Source organism: Notechis scutatus, chromosome 10 (genome assembly GCF_049901735.1).
Source record: "Notechis scutatus isolate UNSWTSFEM ecotype Mainland chromosome 10, rNotScu1.2, whole genome shotgun sequence".
Lineage (NCBI taxonomy): Eukaryota > Metazoa > Chordata > Lepidosauria > Squamata > Elapidae > Notechis > Notechis scutatus.
In genome coordinates this window covers 17,017,406-17,032,500 of record NC_142018.1, presented here as the reverse complement: position 1 = coordinate 17,032,500, position 15,095 = coordinate 17,017,406, and positions in this window count along the sequence as shown.

Below are 15,095 nucleotides of genomic sequence, written 5' to 3'. Positions count from 1 at the left end.
TATCTATCCATCCATCCATCCATCCATCATCTGTCTCTATCTATCAACTTACTCTCTGTCTCTATCATCTCTCTGCATCCCCCCTCCCTCCCTCCGACCTCCCTATTTACTTTCTTCCCTCCCCTACATACAAATAGGCTCCTAAAGGACACTTAGGATATTCTGTCCTAAAAATGGACATTGTCTTACGTGGCTTTAGGAATGGTAGACCTTGGTCTTGCTTGTCAGCTATTTTCCAACTGATGTCTCATGTGACTATGCAGCAATTTCAGAACACTCTTTTTCGGAGCCTAGGAGGGGATTGCCATTGATGTTTTCTTGACACCTGCCATTTCTGGAGAAGTAGCAAATCTCTGTGTTCTTCCTCAATGCTCCAAGAATTATATACTGTATGTATTTTTCTCATAGCTTCACTTTCTTTCAAAAGGAGAGATTGGTTCACTACAAAACCAAACCTAGCCTGCCATTTTTTTTCTTGCAGGCGACCAACAGTGGCTCACTGGACTTTTCTTAAATTTACCAAGCCTTCTTTGGAAGCAGAAAAGGATATTCTTGCTAGAAGAATTATTTGAAGAGAGGAGACACAAAGGGTGGAAGGAAGTCAAGGAACAAGTATCTCCAACTATTACTTTAGCTTCTGCAGAATTGCACGCCTGCATTTTAATGTGCTGATTTATAATGAAATGGACTCATTACTGCTAATGCTCATCAACTTCTGATTACTACATAAATCTCTTATCAGAAAAGAATGGGTCATGAATGATCAAGATGATTAATTCTGCAAGAAAGATTGGATTGTATCCATCTTTTCTCATCACAACAAGAAGTCAATTGCAAGATATCTCTCATAGTTCAACTAACTATCCCCATTACAAAAGCAGATATAATAGAGACTGGGATGGATTGTGGAATATTGCTTTTTTTTTTTTTTTTTTAACTACATCTGAAAGGTATCAGATTGGTGATTTAAACATTGGTGATTGTCACCATTCCACAAGCTGGAAACGAAAAAAAAAAAAACAGACACAGAGAGAGAGAGAGAGAGAATTGTGAGAAAGTATTCTGGAAGATTCATCAGACACGGTCTCAGTTGTGCTATCAAAAATCCTTGGAACTGGATTTTTGCTGGAGTTTTAGCCTATATGGCACAAAAGAAATCTAAAAAGAATGCTGAGTCTGGTTCAGATTCAAGGAATTGTCTACTTTAGCATTCTCTGTGAGGCCAAACCAATTTCAATCCACCTATTGCCCAATTCTAAGAGAATAACAGACTAGGAAGTGACCTTGGAGCCGCGGTGGGATTCAATTTTTTTACTACCGGTTCTATGGGTGTGGCTTGGTGGGTGTGGCTTGGTGGGCGTGGCTTGGTGGGCATGGCAGGGGAAGGTTACTGCAAAATTCCCATTCCCTCCCCACTCCTGGGGAGAAGGTTACTGCAAAATCCCCATTCCCTCCCCACCCCACTAACCTGCTTTCCAGCTCCGTTCTCCTGTGCAGGGCAACCAAAGAAGACCCAGCCAATCAGCTGGGACTCAATAGGAGGCCGAGAAGAGATGGGGGCAGGGCCAGACAGAGATTAAAATGTATGAAGAACAGTTACAGGAACTGGGCATGGCTAGTCTAGTGAAAAGAAGGACTAGGGGAGACAGGATAGAGGTGACATTTGTCGGTTCTCGGAACTACTCAAAATTTCCACTACCGGTTCTCCAGAACTGGTCAGAACCTGCTGATTACCACCTCTGGTTTGGGAAGTCTTCTAGTTCAACCTCCTCAAACCCTACACCACTTCAGACAAATGATTATCTAATCTCTTCTTAAAAATTTCCAGTGATGGAACATCCACAACTTCTGGAGGCAAGCCATTGCACTGATTAATTTTCTCATTGTCAGCAAATTCCTCCTTAATTCTAGGTTGGATCTCTCTTTGATTAGTCTGTTCTGATGTTTTTTGTCCTTCCTGTGAAGTCTGATATAAAAGATATTTTTTGTTGGATTTTTGATCGTTTTGCCATGCTTAATACTGACTATAGTAATACAAGCTAAACAACACTTCCTAAATAATTGTATTTATCCTTTGTGCACCTGAAACTAGAAACAGAAGGGCAGGTTTCATACACAAAAACAGAAATGAATTTTTGCAGCCTATTCAATTTTTAGAAACCCACGTTTATGCCTTTATTTATATCTCGTAATTCACATATCATAAAACTTTGTCTAAAATAAACCCAGAAACACACTTTTTTTCCTATTGTCCTATTACCAGGACCTCCTCCGAAAGCTGTCATAGAGGGTAAAATAACATTAATGACATTAAAACATTAAATAATTTAAACATTAATTTAAATGACAATTGTGTCATTTAAAATTCCAATGTACACTTTTAAAAGGGCACGTGAGTAGTTTGGGAAGAGATTGATGAATTCCTAATTCGACTGTCAAAGTGATCAAGGCTTTTGTTAACACCACTAGCTCATCACCCAGAAATAAAGGCCCAGTTTGATCAGGTTTACTGCCATGTAAGCTAGACACAATTTAAAGTTTTATTCCAAATGCATACGTTTTAGCAAGGTTAAACCTGTAAGCTGTTTGTCTCCTGCACTGAAAAAAAGGAGGAAATTCACCAAGTGGATTTCATACAGTCTGTAATTATGCTGGTATTCTAAGCAAAGGTGTTAACTTTGATGATGATGATGTGAATGGCAGTGATGATAAAGAGTCATTAGTCAAGTGACTGTGTACTTTGACCTGGTGTTCCATTAGCATTCCATGTACTGGCATTCAGAGGTGTTGGACTACTAGACATTGAATAGATAAACAATATGACTTCTTTTGGTTGATTATACGAGAGGTACAGATACAGATACAGAACAACAGAGTTGGAAGGGACCTTGTAGGTCATCTAGTCCAACCCCCCACCCAAGCAGGAGACCCCACACCATTTCTGACAAATGGCAGTCTAATCTCTTCTTGAAAGCCTCCAGTGATGAAGCTCCCATAACTTCCGAAGGAAACTTCTGTTCCATTGGTTGATTGTTCTCGCTGTCAGAAAGTTTCTCATTTCCAAGTTGAATCTCCCCTTGTTCAGTTTCCATCCATTATTTCTTGTCTGGCCTTCGGGTGCCTTGGAGAATAGCTTGACCCCCTCCTCTCTCTGGAGGCCCCTCAAATATTACAACACTGCTATCCTGTCTCCCCCGGTCCTTCTCTTCCTTAGACTAGCCATGCCCAGTTCCTGCAACTGTTCTTCATACATTTTAATCCCCAGTCCCCTAATCATCCTGGTTGATCTTCTCTGCATTTTTTCTAGAGTCTCAACATCTTTTTTATAGTGTGGTGACCAAAACTGGATGCAGTGTTGTCTTATCAAGGCTTTATAGAGTGGTATTAGGACCTCACTTGATCTTGATTGTAGCTAACAATGTGCTATTCTAATCGAGCAACCTTTTCCAGACATCTGTCTTAATGTCCACTGGGAAGAAGGAAAGTGGTTTTTCAAACTCTTGGAATCATATCCCCTGCACCCAAGAAAGATAGTTAAAGCACTATTTAATAGATTATCAGTCTATAATCTATGAAATTTATAATCTATCAGTCTGGGGTGGGTGGGACAACTTTTTGACTTTTTAAAATGTTCTTCATAATTATTTGAAAAGCTTTAATGGAAACACACAGGAGTTGCCATGAACCATAGCTAAAGGGTTACTACAAAATGCATAAATATTACCAATGAAATGTATTTTACCCCTAGTAGGTCAAGAAAGAAGGTGATGTGTAAGATTGGTGTAGTTTTATCTTATACGTCTTGCTTTATTGGCTTTTTGTTTAGTGTTTAACCTGAAACAAACCCTTCTTTTTCTTATTCTCTCAGTCTTAAAACTTTTCAAACCCTATATTGTTTGTAGGACTTTATCAATAGTTCTCCATAAGCCAAGGACTTTTTTACTACATTTTTTTAAGCATCGCTTTTGAAAAAAGGTTATATGAAAGCCATAAATCTGACACAATTCAAAACAAGTTTTGTGTGTGTGAATAGTCCTTTGAGGTTAACATCACCCACCTATCCTATTTTTCTATTTCACTAGAATTTAATGGCACACTCAGCCAACTGAAAAGCATGCTTGGTGATCATGTTCATGGAAATTTTCATGCTATCTGATGCTGAATCCTGCAGGAACACTAGCTTAACATTAGTAAAATAATGTAAGTATGTGTTATTCAATGTCCCATGAAGTGCATTAAAAAAATAATACATCCTAGGCACTTAAAAAAACAGTTTAAGAAATAATTCACCGAATGCAGCTAAAAGCTCCATTAAAAAAACACAGAGGCAAACAACATCCAACACAAAAGTGTTTTGTGCCTGCTTGGGTTTAGCATTTTGAAATTAATGTAGCATTCACTGTTTTTGTTAGGGTTGTGAATTGTCATGGCTAGGGGAAACAAAATTAGACCAGGGTTTGCATAATTTTGTGCAGGACGTGATGGATATGATGGACCTTAAACCAGGTCACTTAGAGCCTTAGGGAAATGCATTCACACACGCTAACCTTGTTAGTGTTTATCATGGTTAAAGTTTTGCATGAGTTCGTGCTTCAATGCATTGTGCTAAACTGGCTTATTTTGGTTAAGTTACAGGGCTGGGATTCAAATTTTTTAACAACCGGTTCTGTGGGCGTGGCTTAGGTGGTGGACGTGGCTTGGTGGTCATGTGACTGGGTGGACACAGCTTGGTGGTCATGTTATTGGCTGGGCATGGCCAACTCAATATCACTCACATCAAGGCACGCATCTCCTTGCCTGGCCTCTCATGACTGTGGGGATGCTGCAACAGTCGTAAGTGTGAAAAATGGTCATAAGTCACTTTTTTCAGTGCCATTGTAACTTTGAATGGTCACTCCACACAAGCAAAGTACCAGCAAAGGAAGGGGAAAAAACTCTAGAGAAGTTCCTGAGACAGGAAGTCTAGTCCTGCCAAGAATGTAATAAGGGTTAACGGAGAGGCAGTTTCTGTAAGCAACACCAGAATGTTTCCTTCCTGCCTTCCTTACAGGATTAGGCCAGTAATTTCTTCTAACAACCGCTTCTCCGAACTGCTTAGAATGTTAACAACCGGTTCTTGCGAATAGGTGTGAACCTGTAGAATCCCACCCTTGGTAAGTTATCTGTTATTTGACTGTGCACCCCCCAAAAAAACTAGGTTAATTAAGTAACCAAGTTACTGTATTTGCAAAAACAGCCTGCATTTACAAAGGGTGGATAGATTTCAAATTTGGCTTAGTGTTTTAAAGACAGGGTATGAAATAATTCCTTGTTTTACAGTAGTTGGCTGCTTTTGTTATAAAACAAGCACAGTAGAAAGTGCTACTAAGTAAACCATGGCTGATCTTGTAAAATAGTAATGATATTCCTTGGTTAATACTGGGAGGAGATGGGAAATAATACCTCCTCCTCCTCCTCCTTCCCACCATCACCCTGAAGATTTCCAATGGCAACCCCCTTCCATAACGCCACTAAAAAAAACTTTATTGCACCTTAGTTTCTCCCATCTCAATGGGAATAAAGGGAATTCACTTACCCTCCCTCCAGCCAGTCTTTTTTCATCAGTTTGAAAATTATTATTATTATTTTTTGAACACCACCAGACCCAAGCCAAATATCTCTGAAATGTTATTTTAGGTTCCCAAAAGATAGAAACTTGTCATTAGAGTTTGCTCCCTCTCCCTCTCTCTCTGTCTCTCTCTCTCTCTCTGTCATTCTCTCTTTCTCCTTCTCTCTCTCCCTCTCCTTCTCTCTTTCATTCTCTCTCTCATCCTCTTATTCCCTCTTTCCCTCTCTCATTCTCTCCCTCTCTCTTTCTCCCTCTCCTTCTCTCTCTTATTCTCGCTATCACCCCTTCTCAGATTCTCTCTCACTCTTTCTCTCTCATTTGCCACATAGGTTGGCCATCTGGAATTCAAAATAACTCTCTCCTGAAAGGTTGCTAGAAATACCTTACAATGCACCACACGGCTTTTCCAGATGGAAGAAAATGAAATCTATTGAACAGAATGCCAGTTTTGTGTGTGAGTATTTTTTAATTTCAGAAAATAAGACCCGCTGAACAATGTAATGCCTTCCCATTCCTTCTACTGCTTGGCCCCTTGATTTATTCCTCCCTCTAAAAGGTTTCACCAACCAATGTCCCCTATACCTGCTTCTCTGTCCCTTCTAGATCCTTGCAGGAATTATTTCCCATTCCTTACTTACCCTCTTAGCACTTCCATCATGTGGGCCCAATATCTTTGGAATGTAATTACTGGATTGGTTGTGCTTGCCAGCTCACCAATTACCTTTAATTAACTGGAACTTGGATGCAAATCAACTCGTCTCAATAAGCAAAAAAACAACAACCCAAAAACAAAACCATTCCGAACCGGTGTGTGTTAGATCCCAATGGCTGTTTATTGGGCAATTACTCCTGGCTATGCAGCAGTAGAATGGCAAGAAAGACACATGTGTTGTCTTTACATTTCAATAATGAAAATGTGAGCAGGCAGCATGAGCACAAATTGAAAGAGTTCTCTTCCAGGCAAGCATCTATTTATCTAATGGTTTCAACCGTTTTTTGTTTTTTGTTTTTTTGCCAAGGCAACCAGAGGCTTTGGCTTAGTAGCAGCAACCATAATACTTCTCATATTCGTTTAGCTCTATGTGGCTCTTAGTAGCGCACCAACTTTCCATAAAGTAGTCCCAAAGGGGCTTTTTCAAGAGGCAACTGGGCTGTCTTTGTTTTTTTCCTTCATTTTGCTTCTCATCCAAGAAGCTTCTTCCATTCTGATTGAATGGTGGAGGATGGAGCGATTTGCATTCCTTGCAGCCCAGAGTTGGTATTCAGCCGGTTCTGACCAGTTCTGGAGAATTGGTAGCGGAAATTTTGAGTAGTTCAGAGAACCGGCAAATCCCACCTCTGACTGGCCCCGCCAACCCCATCTATTCTCCGCCTCCCATTGAGTCCCAGCTGATCGGCTGGGTCTTCTTTGGTTGCCCTGCACAGGAGAATGGAGCTGGAAAGCAGGTTAGTGGGATGGGGAGGAGCGGATTTTGCAGTAACCTTCCCCTGCCATGCCCACCAAGCCATGCCATGCCACGCCCACCAAGCCATGCCATGCCACACCCACCAAGCCATGCCCACAGAATCAGTAGTATAAATTTTTGAATCCCACCACTGTTGCAGTCATCTGGACGTTAGCACTCTTTCAGTTGTAGTAGTGGTAGTAGTAGTAGTAGTAGTATTTTTTAAAGCACTTTTGGGACAACCATGATCTGGATGACTGAGAACCTCTATAGGCATTTTCTATCTTTCATAACTTCCTGCTTCTGCTTGCAGCAGAAACCTCATTCTTTTAGGGGCCACATTCAGGATTTCCAGGAGCCCCAAAGGCCTGAGACCTCTGGCTAGGTAACTTTATCTTAAACTTCCCCAAATGGGATATATTCAGTCTTTCAGTTCTTCTGAAGAGCTTGGGTTCCAGCCTGTTCACCATTCAAGTATTAGCTGAAAGCGGTACATCAAACTGAAAAATCAAGTGATGAATAATGAAGGAAAACAGTCAGTCCTACCTGAAACAAATGTGAATTTCATTGCAGAGTTTAGAGTTGTTTTCCCTTGGAGGATACAAAGCGCCATGTTTCCTAAATTTGTGCATTCAACTTTCCCACAAAAGTTTTGAAAGATGGTTGCCTCATAGCATCATTTATTATGCAAAAAAATAATTGGAAATGTGGTTATTATCACCGGAATGCATTACACACACATACGCTTATCAGCTTCCAGGGTAATCTAGTAAAACCACACATGCAAATATGACGAAAGCCATCAAAAGGTGATATTGCACCAGGGAATTGATGTAAAAGCTTTATAAATTTGAAATTCAGTAGCATATGTAATAAAGATTATGGGACAGCTGGTCTTAAGTATTTGACTCTGCAATCATTATGTATCAAGGATTGGTACTTATTACTGAAGCTTCAATTTTTTATCTTGACAAATGTATGCATCTCATCTTCTTTGCTCTTGTCAATTCTCTTTTAAGATTCTGCACGAAAGAAGTAAAATTATACAATCATTTTCCACTCACATCATCCCATAGAGATTGCTCCGTTTCCCCCCCCCCCACCGCCCAGATGCATTTCCAATTAGATATTTCTTTTGTAGGAATGTAAAAATGACACTGATGGAACAGGCCATTATGAGAAAGTATGGGAAAGGATGTTAGCCTGATGATAACCTGACATGCACATTCATAGAATGTAAGATATGAAAGGGATCTTGGATATCAGCTAGAGCAGGGGGTCTTCAAACTTGACAGCTTTAAGACTTGTGGACTTCAACTCCCAGAATTCCTCTTCCAGTCATGTTAGTTCAGGAATTCTGGGAGTTGAAGTCTACAAGTTTTCAACTTGCCAAGGTTGAAGACCCTTGACCTAGACCAGGGGTGTCAAACTCAAGGCTGTAGGCCAGATTATCTGGCTCACGATGTGGTTAGATCTGGTTGCCCTGGAAATAGTTAAGGATCAGCCCCCGGTGCCTTAGCCCTGGCCCAGGTTGGCTGGGCACTGATCTAAAACTTAGTGGGGGCCATCTGGGCCAGAACATGGTCAGCCTTAGAGCCACGGGGCCACCCTGGAGTCAGTGAGGGGCCCCGTGGCCCCCTGGGTGCACGCTGGAGACAATGGATCCCACCAGACTCACCTGGGCCACCACAGGTGCCCCTCAATGCAAGTAATGTGAAGCTGGCCCTAACCACCATGACCACCCAGTTCAATGAAATCGAGTTTGACACCCTTGACCTAGACCAACCTCTCAACCAAGAGAGAAATGCACTATTAGACCTCCTCATCAATGGCCATCAAGCTTCTGTTCAGATACATTTAATGAAGGAAATCCACCACCTCATTATTATTAGTGTATGGTGGCATTCCACTAGACAGGAGCCCACAATACTATTGCAGAATAGTAGTTTGGTTTGCCAAGGTACCAGCCCTGTTATAGGACACGATCACATACTTCTCAAGGTGCGCCACAGGAAGTGCCTTCACACCAGAGAGAAAGACCTTGTCATGCCCCTGGTGGAGACTGACTCTGAGCAGTCAGAGGAGGACCCAGGCCCATCCCCTATCCCTCCTACGGCATGCAGGGAGGAGAGGATCAGGGTAAAACGTGGTCTACTTGGGAGGAGAGGGCCATGATCCTCTTCATGGGATGCAGCTGTGAGATCTGCATAAGAGTTTGGACCTGCGTGCTAATAGATGCTGGAGACAAATTAGTGTTTTATTCCTAAAGAAGATTGATCTTGGTTGGTGCTCTTCCAACGGACTGTACCTGGCTATCTTCTTGAAGTTGGCAAGTGTCTATCCTGGTCTGTCGTGGAACTTTATTCAGTGCGGTTTGCTTTTGTTTTTTGCTTCGTTATCAGCTCTTTGAATTTGAACTGCATTTCTTTCCTTTGAAATGATATTCTGAAAATAGTTTACTCCTCCCCTATGAACAATTAAACAGTGAAGCCAAGTTGAAGGCATTAAAGGGCTTTTATTTACGTTTTGGCTTTTGTTATATTTCCGATATACTCTGGGTCATCACAGACCTGTAGTGTCACCATGGCCCCGCACCCTTCCCGGAGCTGAGTTGCAAATGGGCACCGCAACCAGAAAAATTCAGGGCCATAAGCAATCCGACTGCCTACACAGAGCACTAACTTGTCTCCCCACTGAAGGGATACTTGTTTATCTATTCACATAGAACATACTTTTGAACTGTGAGGTGGACAGAAGCTGAGGCGAGTGATGCGAGCTCACCCTGCCACACAGTACTAGGACTTGAACTGCTGCAGCTGACACCACCTTCAGCATCATAGAGCCACCGAGCCACTGCACCTCTGACCACCTCCTGAGACTTTGGAAAGGACAGGAAATTCTTGAAATGACTGATTTTGGCACCTTATTATCTCAAACAATATCTGCTAGGGAATATTGGCCAAAGTCTAATCTGGGTGTGTATCCAGTACAAGCATGTAAACAGCCACAGCACCATCAAAAATGTACTCTAGATGTTTCTCAATTGACCAACGATGCTATTGAGAACATTTGGTTAAGCTGAACTGCTCTATAAAAAGGCCATGTTTTGTAATTTCATTTCGGTTCAGGAAATTGTGGAGAGATCAGCGTGCCTTTTACTTGCTTTATAAAGCAGAACAACAGGAAACCATCTGCTGCTTAATTTTCCCCACTGAAGACCCATTAAACACCCATTGGATCCTTTCACACCAGGTTGTCTCATTAGAAATTCAGGGGAAAGAAAGAGGAGGAGGCACAGAGAGGCTAAAGTATCCTTTGTACTACTTACCATTATACTCCCCCCCCCCAAAAAAAGAGAGTTGGGTTGTAAAACCAGGTGGTTCCTTTGCTTACAAGGAAGAAGCAGATGATGAGCCTTGATGAAGAAATGGGATACCACCAGAATGGCAATCAGAATTAAATTGATGAATTAAATTTAGACATGTGACTGACCTGATTTGAATGATCTTTTTCAGGATGGTCATTAAGGGAATCCATAATTTGATATTGGTTTTGTTGAAAACTGGAAGTAAATGCTGTTGGTTTTTTTTTGGCAAAACCCTCATAAAACATGGTCATGTGAATGGGGGATGCTGCAAATGGCTACAAAGCAGAGGTGGTATTCAGCAGGTTCTGACCGGTTCTGGAGAACCGGTGGCAGAAATTTCGAGTAGTTTGGAGAACTGGCCAATCCCACCTCTGACTGGCCCTGCCCCCATCTATTCTCTGCCTCCCGAGTCCTAGCTGATCGGCTGGGTCTTCTTTGGTTTTCTTGCACAAGAGAACGGAGCTGGAAAGCAGGTTAGTGGGGTGGGGAGGGAATGGGATTTCACAGTAATCTTTCCCCAGGAGTGGGGTGGGAATGGGGATTTTACAGTATCCCTTACCTGCCATACCCACCAAGCCACGCCCACCAAGCCACATAACACCCACCAAGCCATGCCCACAGAACCAATAAAATCCCACCACTGAAAGGCATTGAAACTCCAAATCTGGCTTGTAAAGTATTATTCAGGTAACTCCATTGCAACTTTGACTGGGTTAGGATTAGGGTTAGGCTTCCTTCGTTTAGAGTCATCCAGGGCAAACTAGAGGGACAAGTTGAATTGAGGTTCTACCAATAACAGCAACAGAAACTACTAATCCATGGGTGGGCAAACATGTCCCTTTTATGACTGGTGAACTTCAACTCCCAGAATCCCTGAACAAGCCATGAATTATGGGAGTTGAAGTCCACAGGTCATAAAGGGCCCATAGTTGCTCACTCTTCTACCAATCTAAATTTCCATCACCTTAATCAGTTGACCAGGGTGGAGAATGGACCAGAGGCCGCTCACCTTCTCGCTAGAAGGTTGCAGTTGCCTTTTGAAAAAGCACTTTGGTGACAATTATGACCCGGATGACTGAGAATCTCCACAGACTTCTTGCTAGCATTTTCTTGACTTTTGATACCAATCTCCATACCACAATGGTGAGGAAACAGCTCCAGGATCAAAGCAGAATCCTTGCTGCTCTCTGAGTTTGGTGGTTTTCTTGCCTCCTAAGACAGTATGCCCATCAAAAGTGCCTAGGAGAGCATGCCCTACAAAAAAGGCTACTAGCACTGATGATGTTACCTACTTTGGTAATAAAATGTCTGCAAAAATATATATAACCAAGCTCAGAGAGCACCAAGGACCCCACAGTTCAATCCTGAGCTACAAAGATTCTGTTCTCATCAAAGCAGACGTCTCAATGCATTCAGAACCACAGAGTTTTGCATATTCAAATAAATGTATGGAAATGACCCATACGTTCACCTCCCAATAAACAGCTGAGGACATTCTATGCGTGTCTTAGATTATGTGTCTCCTCAGCAAATTGCTGCATTAGGAGCATACATGTATCTATTGTTTAAATCCTTTAGAGGGCTAGGAAGAAATTCTTATTCTACAACACTCATATTATCCACTGAACTGGAAAAGGAACCCTAATGGTAATTAAAGCCCTGTAGGAAAGCATTTTAATTTTTGTTCCCCACAATAAATAATATTAAATGTTTCATTAACACTAATTTCTTCCTAATTATAAAGCTCTGGAAAATGTCATAGTGCATATATTTGAAATCTCGTTTCAAATAAAAATACAACTTTAAATAGCAAGCCGTTTAAAATATTTAATGATGAAAATTAAAGTCCCACTTAAATAGTGTTCTTTATTTTCCAGAATAACAATTTGGGGGGTTGTGTTATCCTTTTTATCTTAATTAGGTCGTGTGCTTTCCTAAATGAAATAGCTAAGGGGTTGGAGAAAAAACTTTGCACAGTTTAACTTCTACATCACTGACAGTAAATATTACTAACATACCCAATGGCCCTTTATGAATGTTATCCCAGCTTATTGTCATGTAGATACTAAAATAAAAAAGGTAATTTCTTAAGAATAGTCCCTTACAGTTATCTTCACACCATTAGCAAATTCCTAAAACCGACAACTAACAATAATAATAGGATGGTAACTTCTATTTAACATGAATATTAATTATTATTTAATAAAAGTAGTTTTGCCTATCTCCATTGAAGATTTGCAGTTATGATATTTATGCATTCTAGTTTTTTTTTCAAGATTCTACAATTGGATTTTATTGCATTATTGCAATTAAGAGATCTGGTAGGAAAAAATAATATTATTTCCATTTTTTATTGAATTCAGTACCTTGAGTTCAAAAGGGGGAATTACCCAATTTCTATCTATTGTTATTGGATTATATGTTACAACAATCCTTAAAAAACATTGGGGAAATCAGGAGATTTTGAGCAGTTCAAATGAGTGTAAAGATTTATTGCAAGCTTAAGCACTCTACAAGAATCTGATCAACTAATGGTCAAGGGAAATGAGTGGAAGATAAGAAAAGCATTCAAGGTGAACTGGACTTAGATCTCTTGTGGCTGTGCAGGGACTAATGACTTACTACAAGTTTGCTCCTCTGGCCTGGTCATCTCTTACACTAATTTATGCTATTTCTTATTGAAGTGTATAATGTTTTTTAATGCATTGGTTGTACTTGGGTTTGTTTGTTTTTCTACTTTCTAATAATGCTATTAATTTTTAAAAACTCTACTTGGTTTTTAATGGATTTTGTGATTCTTCACCATCCTTTTCTGAGATGCGGGGGCTGGAGAAATTCAATAAATAAAAATCAAGACATTAACAAGCATCCTGTGTTTCCTGCAATAAATGAATTCCTGATATTGAAATACGGCATTAAAGGAGTGACAACAGTAGCAACTTTGCATTGGCCCTTCAGATATTCCCTGCCTTGCTGTGGAACCTACTGAGAAAAGGATCATCAAAAAGCTCATAGCAAACGGTCAAGAAAGGAAAATGTATCTTGCCTGTTTGATGAAGTCCAAGCAGAAAGGGCCTCCTGTAGATATCTCTAGAAAGATATTCCAAATGCCACTCAATAAGAAACCTGCAAGGCTTCTTGGAAGAGAAATAATTCAATGTGTCAACCAAGGCAAAGTGCAGCCCACTCAGAATGCACTTAATTCTCTGCTTTTAACACCTACGATTGAATTTCACTCTGGCCCTCACAATGCAATTTTAAAAGTGAGGTTTGGATGGGGGAAAAAAACATGCTATATGTTAACAGTCGAAGTGTGAAATTTAGTTAATGTACTTGCCAGTTGGAAAGTGTGAAATTTAACTAATGCCTAAGCTACAGCTGAGTGTGAAATATGGCATGACTGCTTACTGTAGGTTTTTATAAATGTCCTAGTTGGATTGTACAGAAGTAGTCATGATGAAGAATAATAGCAGAACTTACATGGTCTGTGGAACAGCAACAGCACTTAGACTTATATACCGCTCCATAGTGCTTTACAAGCAGTTTACAAAGTCAGTGTGTTGCGTCCTCATTTTACCAACCTTGCAATGCTTGAGCTGGTTAAGATTGAACTTCTGGCAGTGGGCAGAGTTAGCCTTCAGTGACCATATTCTAACCACTGCACCACCACTATTTAGAGAAGATGGCTGCCCCTAAGAGTCGATATCATTATCCTTTTTGAATTTATTTTATCTACTTTGAGGGATGATGATGATTACATGTTATCAAATCATCGTCAACTCATGTGTTGTGAGCACATAAATAGATTTTTTCCATGATGAACTGTTCCTAACTGTTAAAAAAAAACCTTCCTAACATTAAAAAATAATGACTATAAATTGTTCACTACCATTCAAGCTGGTAGATTAAAACAATAATTTTGCAAGATTTTATTCATTAGATCAATTGTGAGATCCTGCCTAAAATATATTAGAATTGTGTTGGACATTTCAGGATATTAAGAATGACTTGATAAAAAAACAAGCAGGGTTGATTTTCTGAGATATAGAGAAGGCCTTTGACAATATGAACTGGGCTTCCTTATTTAAAGTTATAGAAGATAGGAATTTTGGAGAGAATTGTAAAAAGCAGGTAAAATAGATTTATACTTTACAAATTATTGTTGATGGAGATTTAACAAAGCTATGTGAGTTATAAAAAGAAAAAAAGCCAAGGTTGCCCATTACTTCTCTTTTGATTATTTTGGTTCTTGAAATATGAAGAGAGAATAAGAGGATTGTGAGAGTAAAAATTTAAAAAGAGACTTATACGTTAAGAGTTTCTGCAGATGGTTTGATATTAGTTTTGGAAGGTGTTTTAAAGGGAATTGAAAGGGTAAATTAAAAACAACAGAATTGTTATGGGAAAAGAGGAGGAAAAAGGTGTGCTGGATTATAAAACTAATAAAAGGTGGGATGAAAATAAATAAGTAAAAAAAGAAATGAAGATTTGAGATTTTGGTGGCATGAATAATTATGGTACAACAAAGCTGAGGTTAGTGTAGATTTTAACAAACACATTTGGCAGATGTGAAGTTGAGATGTCAGAAGTTGAGAATGTGGAATAATTACCAATTCATGTTGTGCCTGAAAATACCTTTGTGGTTCTCAATACAAGAAGCAATTCACAGATGAGA